This window comes from Marmota marmota, unplaced genomic scaffold (genome assembly GCF_001458135.2).
Source record: "Marmota marmota marmota unplaced genomic scaffold, marMar, whole genome shotgun sequence".
Taxonomy (NCBI): domain Eukaryota; kingdom Metazoa; phylum Chordata; class Mammalia; order Rodentia; family Sciuridae; genus Marmota; species Marmota marmota.
This window is the reverse complement of record NW_026000138.1, coordinates 3,570,702-3,580,677: the sequence shown is the minus strand read 5'-3', so window position 1 is coordinate 3,580,677 and position 9,976 is coordinate 3,570,702. Positions and strand designations below refer to the sequence as shown.

At 52.8% G+C, this 9,976-nt stretch overlaps 1 protein-coding gene across 1 annotated transcript in view; it reads right to left on the bottom strand.

The window, feature by feature from the left end:
• Ccdc63 (coiled-coil domain containing 63) overlaps window positions 1–8,700 on the bottom strand; it is a 43,466-nt gene extending 34,766 nt beyond the window's left edge. Inside the window, exons 1-3 of the mRNA XM_015502509.2 lie at window positions 5,420–8,700; window positions 1,182–1,305; window positions 292–411 (exon numbers count right to left, since the gene is read on the bottom strand). The gene's annotated coding sequence lies outside the window, so the exon portion shown is untranslated. The remainder of the gene's footprint in view (window positions 1–291; window positions 412–1,181; window positions 1,306–5,419) is intronic.
• Window positions 8,701–9,976: the final 1,276 nt, after the last annotated feature.

Here is a 9,976-nt window from a genome sequence, read left to right as displayed (position 1 = left end):
GATAGCTTGCTGCACACGCGGCGCTCGTGCCGCCCGCCGCCGGAGTGCGGGCGCCTCGGCCCGGAGCGCGCGCCCTTGTGACGCGCACAGTCGGCATTCTCCCTGGAAGGCGCTGCGGGGCGCGCCCCCCGGCCCGACCTGCAGCTGCAGCGAGAGAGAGGGACCCGGGACACGCTCCTCCGCGACCTGCGGCGACCCCTTGCCAGGCTAGTCATGCCCAGACGGGCCCTCCTGGCCCGGAGTGACCTCGTGCAACCACCAGCGCTCTTCTCAGTCCTAGGCCACTCTTACTGAGGATTCCGGTCCCCAGCCACGCCACTCTCCATTCGCGGTCGTCTTATCCGCGCGCTCTCAGCGACCCTGCCAGGTACCAACTTCACGCGCAGTTAACCCAGCCCTGGTCCCGCTACTCTGCAAGAAAATTAAAAATCGATTATAAAGAAAGAACTTCACCAGTGATTGGGAGTCTGCCTGTTGTTTTCCTTGGGGACCACCCCTCTCCTGCCCCTTGTGACCATGACACAGGAAACCCCGGTCAAGGGTGACTCAAGGTCAAGGGCGACTAATCCTGAGCATTTCACTGTGCTAACAGTTTGAAAATTTAAAGATGAACGCTTTTCATACAATTGGCCCCCAAACACTTCCTCTGGGGCTAAATTCAATAATGACAGCGCTGTCAGGTATTAATGGAGGATCCCGGTTTCCTAGGGCACTTTTGGGTCCGTGTGACTTCCACTTCACCTCCCAGCCCCCTGAGTGAATTGTAGCTGGGCCATAGTAAGGGTTTCCACTTTCTTGTCCCTAAACTCCTAGGACAGGATGTATTTTGGTTTCAGAAAGGTCATACAGCACACATCAGGTGCCCCTGATGTTGCTGGCAACCATGTTGTCACCATGAGGGATGTTAGTGTGACAGTGTGGGTATAGGGTTTTGGATCAAGCACACAAATGATTCTACAAGGAGACCTATGAATACTCACACCAAGTGGGATAAATAAAGATCACCAACAGCCCCCTGTCAGGCTTTGCCTCTAAATGATGATACAAGGTGTCATGGACACATGTTACCATCATTTTATAAATGAGAAAACTGAAGCTTGGAGAAAACAGCATGGCAGTTAGTGGAGCAGCAGGATTTGAACCCAGGGTCGCCTGTCTCTAAAGCCCCTTGCTTTACTCACCACCACGCTGGGTGAGCCGCAGCCCCCAGATGAGCGGCCCTCTGAAGGCTGGTCTCTGCCGGCTCTGGTGCATGAAGAGCAGCTCCGTGCCTGCGTGTGATGCACGTATTTTAAGTGTCAACGCCTGAAAGATGATGAAGTTCAGTTAGGTTCAGGAACTGTTAAAAATAGGCCTTCCTCAGAGGAATTCACGCTCTGTGACTTCATGGGTTCAGATCTCAGCCCCCCTGCCGGGGAGAGTACAAGGCTTTTTAAATTAGAACATGCCAGAATCCATTCTGCTAAAGGGATCTTTAGCTCCATCAGCGGGGCCTGGAGCAGAATGAGATGCCAGCTTGCCAGAGCGGTGCGCCAGTGGCGAGAAATGTTGGCAAGAGCGGAAGCCTCAGAATGGAAGGGAAATTAGCCAGGCTGCGGAGGGCCAGGCAGAGGCATCTGGGCGCAGACCAGGAAACCGACGCCTCTCTGGCTACCAGGACCAGGAACCCACGCAGACCAACTCGAGATGATGCTTTCAGTCTCCCCAGCCCCTCTTCTCCCTTCTTCCTTTCCTAGCACACTCTGATTTGTTCAGGTCACTGTCCCCCTCCCATGTAACCTGTGTGCCCAGGAGCTGATTCCAGCCCACAGCTCCAGCCCCAACTCCATTGGCCAGCAGCCATTCCAGCTCCTTGCTCATGATTGGACCAAAGACCTAAGCGTAAGCCAACCAGTGCATGGTATTCTGCAGGAGACTGCAACTGGTCCAGGGAGATGCACATAACTGAAGGTGGCCTAATTCAACAAGAAAGGTTGGTCCAGGATTGGAGGGAGATGCTTTTCTGGCTCCATGGAAGTGTGACTGCTGTTGTTGCTGGCAGCCCTCTTGTAATCATGAGGGAAGCCAGTGAGTGATCGAAGCCAACATATAATGGAGGAATGTGCTAGAGAGAATTACAGAACAATGTACCTAGAATCCTGATCATACCAGGCCTCAGACCACATATCTCTGCATTTCTTGTTATGAGAATTACTAAGTTTTCTTCTCAGTTTAAGACAGAATGGATTATGTTTTCTTCTTCTTGCAGCCAAAACCATGGTGAAGTTTATGGATTCTAGCGTTCTATCTGGTAAGCAGGAGCAGGTTCCCATGAGCAGCAAAAACCAAGAACTAGAAAACTGAAACCAAAGCAGCTCGTCCCTCAAATTCTCTCCACCTGGTCTCTCCACCTGGCCTCTTTTTAAAAAGATTATCTTCTCTGCCTTCCCCTCTCCCTCCCAGCTTTCTCCTTATGAGTTCCATTCTGGAGCCCAGTTTATAAAAAAGAAAAATCAATACTTTAATCATGACTTCCCAGGAAAGAGAATACAATTGTCCCAGCCTAGATTTTACATTGGCCCAATCATGTGGAGCCAGCAGCCATGGTCAGGTGGCACAAATGCCGCCCTCCTCCCAGAATGTGAAAATAATTCTCAGAAAAGATGGCATGAGTGGACGAGCACTGTATAGAAGAGAGGACACTGGAGTCCTCCCTCAGTTGCTGATGTGCTGTGTGCCCTTAGAAAATTGGTAGGACTCTCTGAGCCTCAATTTTTCAAGTCTGCCAGGACCAAATTGGGAACTTTAAAGCCTGCAAAGATGGCGAAATATGTCATCCCATCTACTGAGGTAGGTGGAAGAAATAAAAAGGCAGAATGGAGCCAGGTGCAGTGGTGCACACCTGTCATCCCAGTGACTCGGAGGCTGAGGCAGGAGGATCTCAACTCAAAGCCAGCCTCAGCAACAGCGAAGCACTAAGCAACTCAGTGAGACCCTGTCTCTAAGTAAAATACAAAATAGGGCTGGGGATGTGGCTCAGAGGTCAAGTGGTCAATCCCCTCCACCTCCCCCCCACAAAAAAAAGAAAAAAAAAAAAGAACATAGACAAAAGGAAGGATGAGGAGACTGTAACTTTAATCCAAAGGCCTGGTCCTCATACTCTCACTCTCCAGATCAGTTTTTCTTCCAGAACTGTCACTCCCCAAGCCAGTTCCTCTCCTCATCCTGTCAACCCTAGATTTCTGGAAACCTGCAAATCTTCACTCAAAATCTTAAAGCTACTGAAAATTTACCACTCATCCTGGGTTGAGGTCCCTCTCCTGGGGAAATCCTTGGAGTTCCCCGGTGATACTATGTCATTCCAAATAAAAGCCACACTGATCTATTTTATTTATTACATAAATAAGTGTCAGGCAGTCCGACTGGATTCTGACTTCTGCCATCTTGGTGGTTAATGAGATGACCAATCATTTTAAACAGACAAAGAAAGAAAACAAGCTCCAGCGTCCCACTTCGCAGGGCCCTCCTGAAGGGGCCACCCTCCAAGTTCCTGGCCGTGATGTCACTCAGTCCTCCCTCCTGCTGTGGCTGATTGGATGACAGGAGAAGGTCTCACCAGGTTGGACCAATCAGAGCTTCTTTCCCTGGAAATGGAATTGGACACAGAACACCCTCTGGGGCAGCAAAGGACTGAGGAGCAGGTGATGAGGTGTCTGGCACTGGGGCTGAGAGACTGCGGGGTCAGGGCCAGGGTCACCATTTCCCACCCAGTGCTGCCAGACCTCTGCATCCTGGGATTCAACCAACTGTGGATGGAGAACGTTCTAGAAAAGAATCCTGCCTGTACTGAGTGTGCACAGGCTTTTTCTTACCATCATTCCCTAAACAAGGCAGTGTGACCACTGTTTTAGATTTTAGGATTAATCAAGAGGTGATTCAGGTACCTGAGAGGATTGCAAGGGCACATGCACACATACTATTTCCTGGGAAGGACTTGGGCATCACATATTTTGCTATTTGATGGAGGAGGGATGCCTCGAATCCATCCCTCAAGGAACACTGAGGGGCGATGGAATGCCCCACTGAGGCCACAAGGGCTGACCATGCTCAAAACTCTTCCCTGGTGTCTCCCTTGCTAATAATGCCCTGAGTCATGTTCAGGCTGAGTGGAGGACCCTGAATCACATAGATCTGAAGGTCCCAAAGAGGCCAGCAGAGATCCTGAGGGTCAAAGAGACGAGAGGAATTCCGTCCATAGGTCTGGGGACAGTGCTCAGAGTCCAGAGCATAAACTGAAGGGCCTGGGGATTTGAGTTCTGATCCTGCCACACAGTCACCAAACCCCCCAGGTAATCCACGGACTGGCTACCCAGTTGCCTTCAGTAGGCTGCGTTTCTACCTCGCCCAGCACAGAGGATTCTGTGGCTTATGACCAAGAACTGTCAGGCCCATAGGCGGGAATTCTCAGCACTTAGTTTCAGATCCTTCCCCAGGAGGATCTAGACCTGGGCCCCTCTTGGCCTCTCTCCCAGTGAAAGCTCGAGTCACCCTTTTTAACCTTGGTGACAGACTTCCCAGATGAGCAGGGAGAAGGGTCGTGCATCCTTCAGAAAGCGTTTTGGGAGCTATAAAAAATGTTTACCCCGTTCCACTCAGAACACCTAAATCTGGAGATTCTTCCTAGATAAGGCAAAGGGTTTGCAGAGATGTCCTTGCAACGTGATCTCTCCTGCGGCAAGGGGGAAAGTACAGCCAAGGACATGGACACGTGGAATGCAAAGGCCAGACCCCTAACAGCTCGTGCTGAAGATGCCCTTTATGTACCTGCACCAAATCGGGGAAAACTCATGTTTTTAGAAGTCAGAATCTAGGTTTCCTGGGAGAGGAGGGTGGAGAAGGGAGACAGGAAACCAGGCCTCCCAGGGAGGGCGAAGCCTCCGTGTCTTAGCGGGTTGCATGGATCAAGTTCACCTGTGACCGGCCCGTCCCAGTGCATGTCACGCTTGAATTAAAAAGTTTCCCGAAGAGACGTACCAGAAGACACTTTTCAAACTGAAGGGTGGCACCTCACTGTGGACTCCCCGGCCTTCTGGCTTCCAGCCAGGTTTGGCTGATGGGAGGGCCCGCAGGAGACCAGAGCGTGCAGCGGGATGGACGTGGCTTTTCAAGTCCCTCTCATGCTTCTGCAGGTCGTCACGACGTCCACAGCTTCCTGCCACATGACCCCTCTCCCCATGCCACCCCTCCCTGGCCTTCAGTCACCCGGGCCCTTCTGCAGCCTCCTGTATAGGGCAATGGTGCCCCTCAGTGCCCTGACCTCCCGGCTCCATTCCCCGAGCCTGGCCCATGCTGAGAGAAGGCCCTTCTTTAACGTCTCTTGACCAGTCGCCTCAGGTTCCATTTCTTGCTGGGCCCCCTGACCATCACAGCCCCTCCTCACCTTCCCTTGTGACAGCAAGTGACCTTCTTGGGCTCCACGCTGCAGACACTCTGCTCTGAGGACAGCGCTGGGAGCCAGCCCGGGCACGGGGCCAGCATTAATTTCAATTTAGCACCAGGAGCCCCGCCAGCTGCTCCTGTCTGTGGGAAAATGTCGAGAACTGGGCCTCCCCCTGCCCATTTGTGCCATCATCTTCTGCCTGTCACCCCCTCCCAGGTGGGGGTCAGGAAGGGCCCACAGGCTGGGCGAGGGTGGCGGGCAAGGGAGACCCTGGATGCATCGTCAGTCCAAGAGACACTAGGAACCAACAGACACTTGACCCGAGGTGGCATCGGATCCTGGTGTCCTGCCCCGTGTCCTTGACCCTAACCAGTCCCATGCACCAGCACCCATGGATCATCCTGCTGTGGACACAGAACTGGGCCCCTGTTCCACCTGCCCTGCATGGAGACAGGCTCCTGGAAGGTCCTCTTCCTAGCCACCCGCATGTGCACTGCGGTGCAGGGCCAGCTCCTGTCCTGTGCCCTGGGACACACTCTGAGCTGCCCTGTGCACTTCGAGATCCACAGGGCCAGGTTGAGGTGACCTGAACCTGGACCCCAGCTGCTTCCTTTTCTTCCCTGACGGTTTCCTCCGGGGGCTTTTTCTGAGCAAATCTCTTGTATCTGCAGCTATGGCTTAGGGTCTCCTTCAGGGCTTCTAAGACAGCTCCCAAAGAAGGGCTGACTCGGGTGGCAAGCAGGCTGCCCTTCTTTTGCCATTACCCCACTTCCTGTCTGAACTGTGGGTGTGATGGCTGGAGCTCTGGCTAACCATGATGCACACAAGGCCTTCTGTATGAGAAAAACATAGAGCCCTAACTCTTGGAGCCTCTCCTCCTGATTGTAGATGTAGCGGCCTTCGAACTATCCAGAAGTTAGGCCAAGAGAGCTCTGTGGCCTTTCTCACTGCAGGGAATTTCTCCCTTGAATATCTTCCTCCCTGGGCCATAACCCCTTTGTGCCCCTATAACTTCCTACTCCACAGCAACCTCAAATCTCTCTCCTCCATAATATAATGATGGTAATGATTAAAAAAAAAAAAAAAGTAACGTTTGTTGAACAATTACTATGTTCCAGGCACTGTCTCAGTGCCTTCACACAACAATTCACTTAAACCTCAGGGTGGGCATTCACACCCCCATTTTACAGATGAGGTGACTGAGTCCTTACTTCTTGTTCTCCTGGACCCCTCATAGGTCAGACTCCACCAGGTTTGTCTCCTCATCCTTCTGGGCCAGGGAGCCCTGGGGGAGAAGGGAGGGCTCCCTCCAGACTAAAATGTCCCACCTAGGTGGTTTCCTCAATACAAAAGCCATTTTTACCCTGACACAGATTCTTCCATATGTCTTAGGCCACCAGTTCAAATCAGAGGCAAACTGGAAACCCACCATCTAGTCCTTGTTTTGTTTTAAAAAGTGAAGCGTTGAAGTTGTTTCTCTTGATAAATGAGATGTTCCCAGCTCTCCATGGTCATGGCTCTGAGGAGAGGGGGCCACTTCTCCGCCTCCGTGGACCTTCTGGAGTGTGCCCGGGGGTGCCTAACTCATTTCCACGGGGTCTCCCACCTGAAGGGTGTCGTGCCGGGTGCAGTGGTAGAGGTTTCAACCTTGGGACCAGGCTTTGGAGTCAGGAAGGCTGTGAGGGCGTGGGCAAGGCACTTAACCTCTCTGGGCCACACCCACCCCATCAACAAGGGGACCTACGCTAGCTGCTTGCCTCTCCCCAGCTGCTCTGCTGCAGCCCAGGGCGCCCGGTCCAGGGTGTGGGTTTTTCCTGATCTAAGCAGAGCCTCCAGGAAAACAAGGCACAAAGAGGAGTCTGTTAGGGGCTCCCCTGGAACTGCCCGCCTTCACTTCCTGGTGGCAGGTGATCTTCAAAGATGGCCACCAAGACCAGCCCTGGGCTTCACGACCCCACAGAAGGACTCAGGAACGTCCGAGGGGCGGCCAGCCTTGGCCCTGGCTTATCAAGGTGACAGGACACAGATTAAAGGCAGCAAAGGTCGAAGTCACAGGGGTCAGAGTCTAGGAGAGACCAGGAGTGAGCCTAGCTGCCCCCTAGACACTGCTTTATCCTCACAGTGACGATGTGTGACAACAGGAAGTTCTGCCAATCAGGAAGACACGCCCAAGCCGTGGAGTCCGGGGTCTCTCTTGGGGGTCAGTCACATAGGCATGGTTGACAACCACGTGTCCAATCTTAGTTACTCAGTCTTCAACCCTCCAAGGTCAAGTTCAAGCATAGCCCATAGACACAAGGGAACCACTAGGCATCATCAGGTAAACCACTGGGTGTGGCCCAGTGACAAAGGCACTCAAGAGGTGGGACATTCTGAGGGCTTAGAAGTTATCTCGCAGGGGTCAAGCAAGGGCCAGCCTCTTCTTGGGAACAGGAAGGGTTTGGACAATGTCCACTTGATGAGTTAAACCTTAACCACAGCCTGCAGCTCCACACACCAAGAGGTGGACTCCGCGTCTCCTCCCTTGTGACTTGCTTTGACCAAGGAGTAATGAGGTCCAGCTGCAGGTTTAGGTCTTAAGGAGGACTGGCTGGTCACTGTGGATGGCAGCTGACTACCTGGAGACCACCAGCTGTGAGGAAGCCTGAGCTAAACAGGGGAAGACACTCAGGTGCATCAAGGGCCTAGACAGGCAATGGAACCTTCTGGAGCCTTCCAGCCTAGCGCAGCTGCCAGCTGCATGGGATTCAAGGAACAGTTGCAGCCAGTGCCACGTGGAACAGAAAAGCCACGTAGCTGTACTCACATCAACACAAAGAAAGGCAAAATAATAACTGTGGTACTTTTCAGCCACATAGTTGTGGCTCAGTTGGCTCCACAGCAACTGACTACTAAAACACTGTAATCTTTTGTTGGGACCCTTTTTTGTCTACGGTGTTGATGTCTGGAGCGACAGCAGCCTTCCTGGCACTATATAGAGTAGTGTGTAGTCTCAAGCTCACAATGTGCTGAGCAGAGAAAAGCGAAAGAGGGTAAAGATCCGGGACCTGGATGGTGCCACGAGTTGATAAAGGGAACCTGAAAACTTCCATCTCAAGACTTCTTATTTCTTAAGCCTCTGTTAAGCCCTCCTTCTGCCCCTGGTGGCCAATCCTCACTCCAGCGGATTCAGCAGATTGATTTCAAATATGGAGAAGATGACACTGGAAGGACACTGCCCACTATGTCTTTTTGTTCAAATGCTTTCACACCCTGGCGACTTAGGGACACTGGAAAGGACTACCCCCAGGATTAGCTTATTTCTAGAGAAAACAGACAGCTCACCTGTAAGCATACCTTTCAGATGCAAACCAACCAGTCCAGAGCTCCTGCCCCCAAGGACCCCTGCCATGGGCCCTCACGCTCCATTCCCCTCGCCCCTGCCCCAGACAGCCCAGCGCCCGTGCCAGAGAACTCTGCAGTACCCATACCCCAGATCCCGCCGGAAGCTCACAGACCAGCCAATCCGAAGCCTCTTTGGCCTGCTGCCCTGCCTCGCCCACCTGTTCCTTCCTGTGGAAGCCACAAGAAGGCTCGGTGACACCTCCCCCACCCGCTGCCTCCTGACCCCCCTCCCCAGGCTCCTCTGCATGGCCCTGCTTGGCGTGCAGAGCCCCATTTCTGGGAACCGGCAGGTGTAAAGTCCTTCCTCCATGACAGTCACTGTGCCTGAGTCACGTCATATCCGATGAAAGAAATCACAACAGGCACTGACCACAGAGCCCGGTGCCTAGGGCCCCCAGGCAGCTGCTGCCATTATTATTGTATCAAAATACAGAAGAGTCTCTCCGACTTGTGTCCTAGTTGGGGAAACTGATGTCTGAGACTCAGATGGCTATTGCCATAAGAACAGTCAGGTGTCTGCCATAGGTTGAGGTGTCCCCTTCTGAAAGAGCTAAAATGAGGGGACTAGGACCCTCCACCTTCTCTCCCCAGGCCTGGAGAGCTCATAGGCAGAATCCTGAGCCAGGCTGGTCTTGAGCCCAGTGCAGGGTGGAGGTAGCTCTGGCCCAGTCTAGAGGTGGACAGTGGGCAACGGAATCCTGGACAGGTCTCGGGGTTGCCGAGTTCCAGACTGGGTCACGCGGCACAACCCCTGCTGCCCTGAGAGCAGGGTGGGGTTTGCCAGGTCAAGGGCTGAGCCGCTTAAGTACCGGCTTTTCCTCACTCTTGGGTTTCTGGAATAAGAGGAGAAAGAGACAATCACGGACTGTGGCTGCAAGGAAACGGGTTTTCCGAATCTGACGCCTCAGTGCAAATCTCTGCCCTGCCTCTCACAGCTTGGTAGTCAAGAGGGTCAGGGGTCCTCTCTGAGCGTCTGTTTCTTTTCTAAAAACCAAGGGTAAGAGCTGCCTACCACACGGGTTCTCTGAAAACGGGTGCTTAGGCCAGCACAAAGCAAATGCTCAATAACTTGCTGGATTTTATTGTCCGGGAAAATCTAATCAGGGACCTCATTAGGGTTGACTGTTAAGAAGAGAGCAGATACCGCTTCTGTATCTTTCCAAAGACACCGGT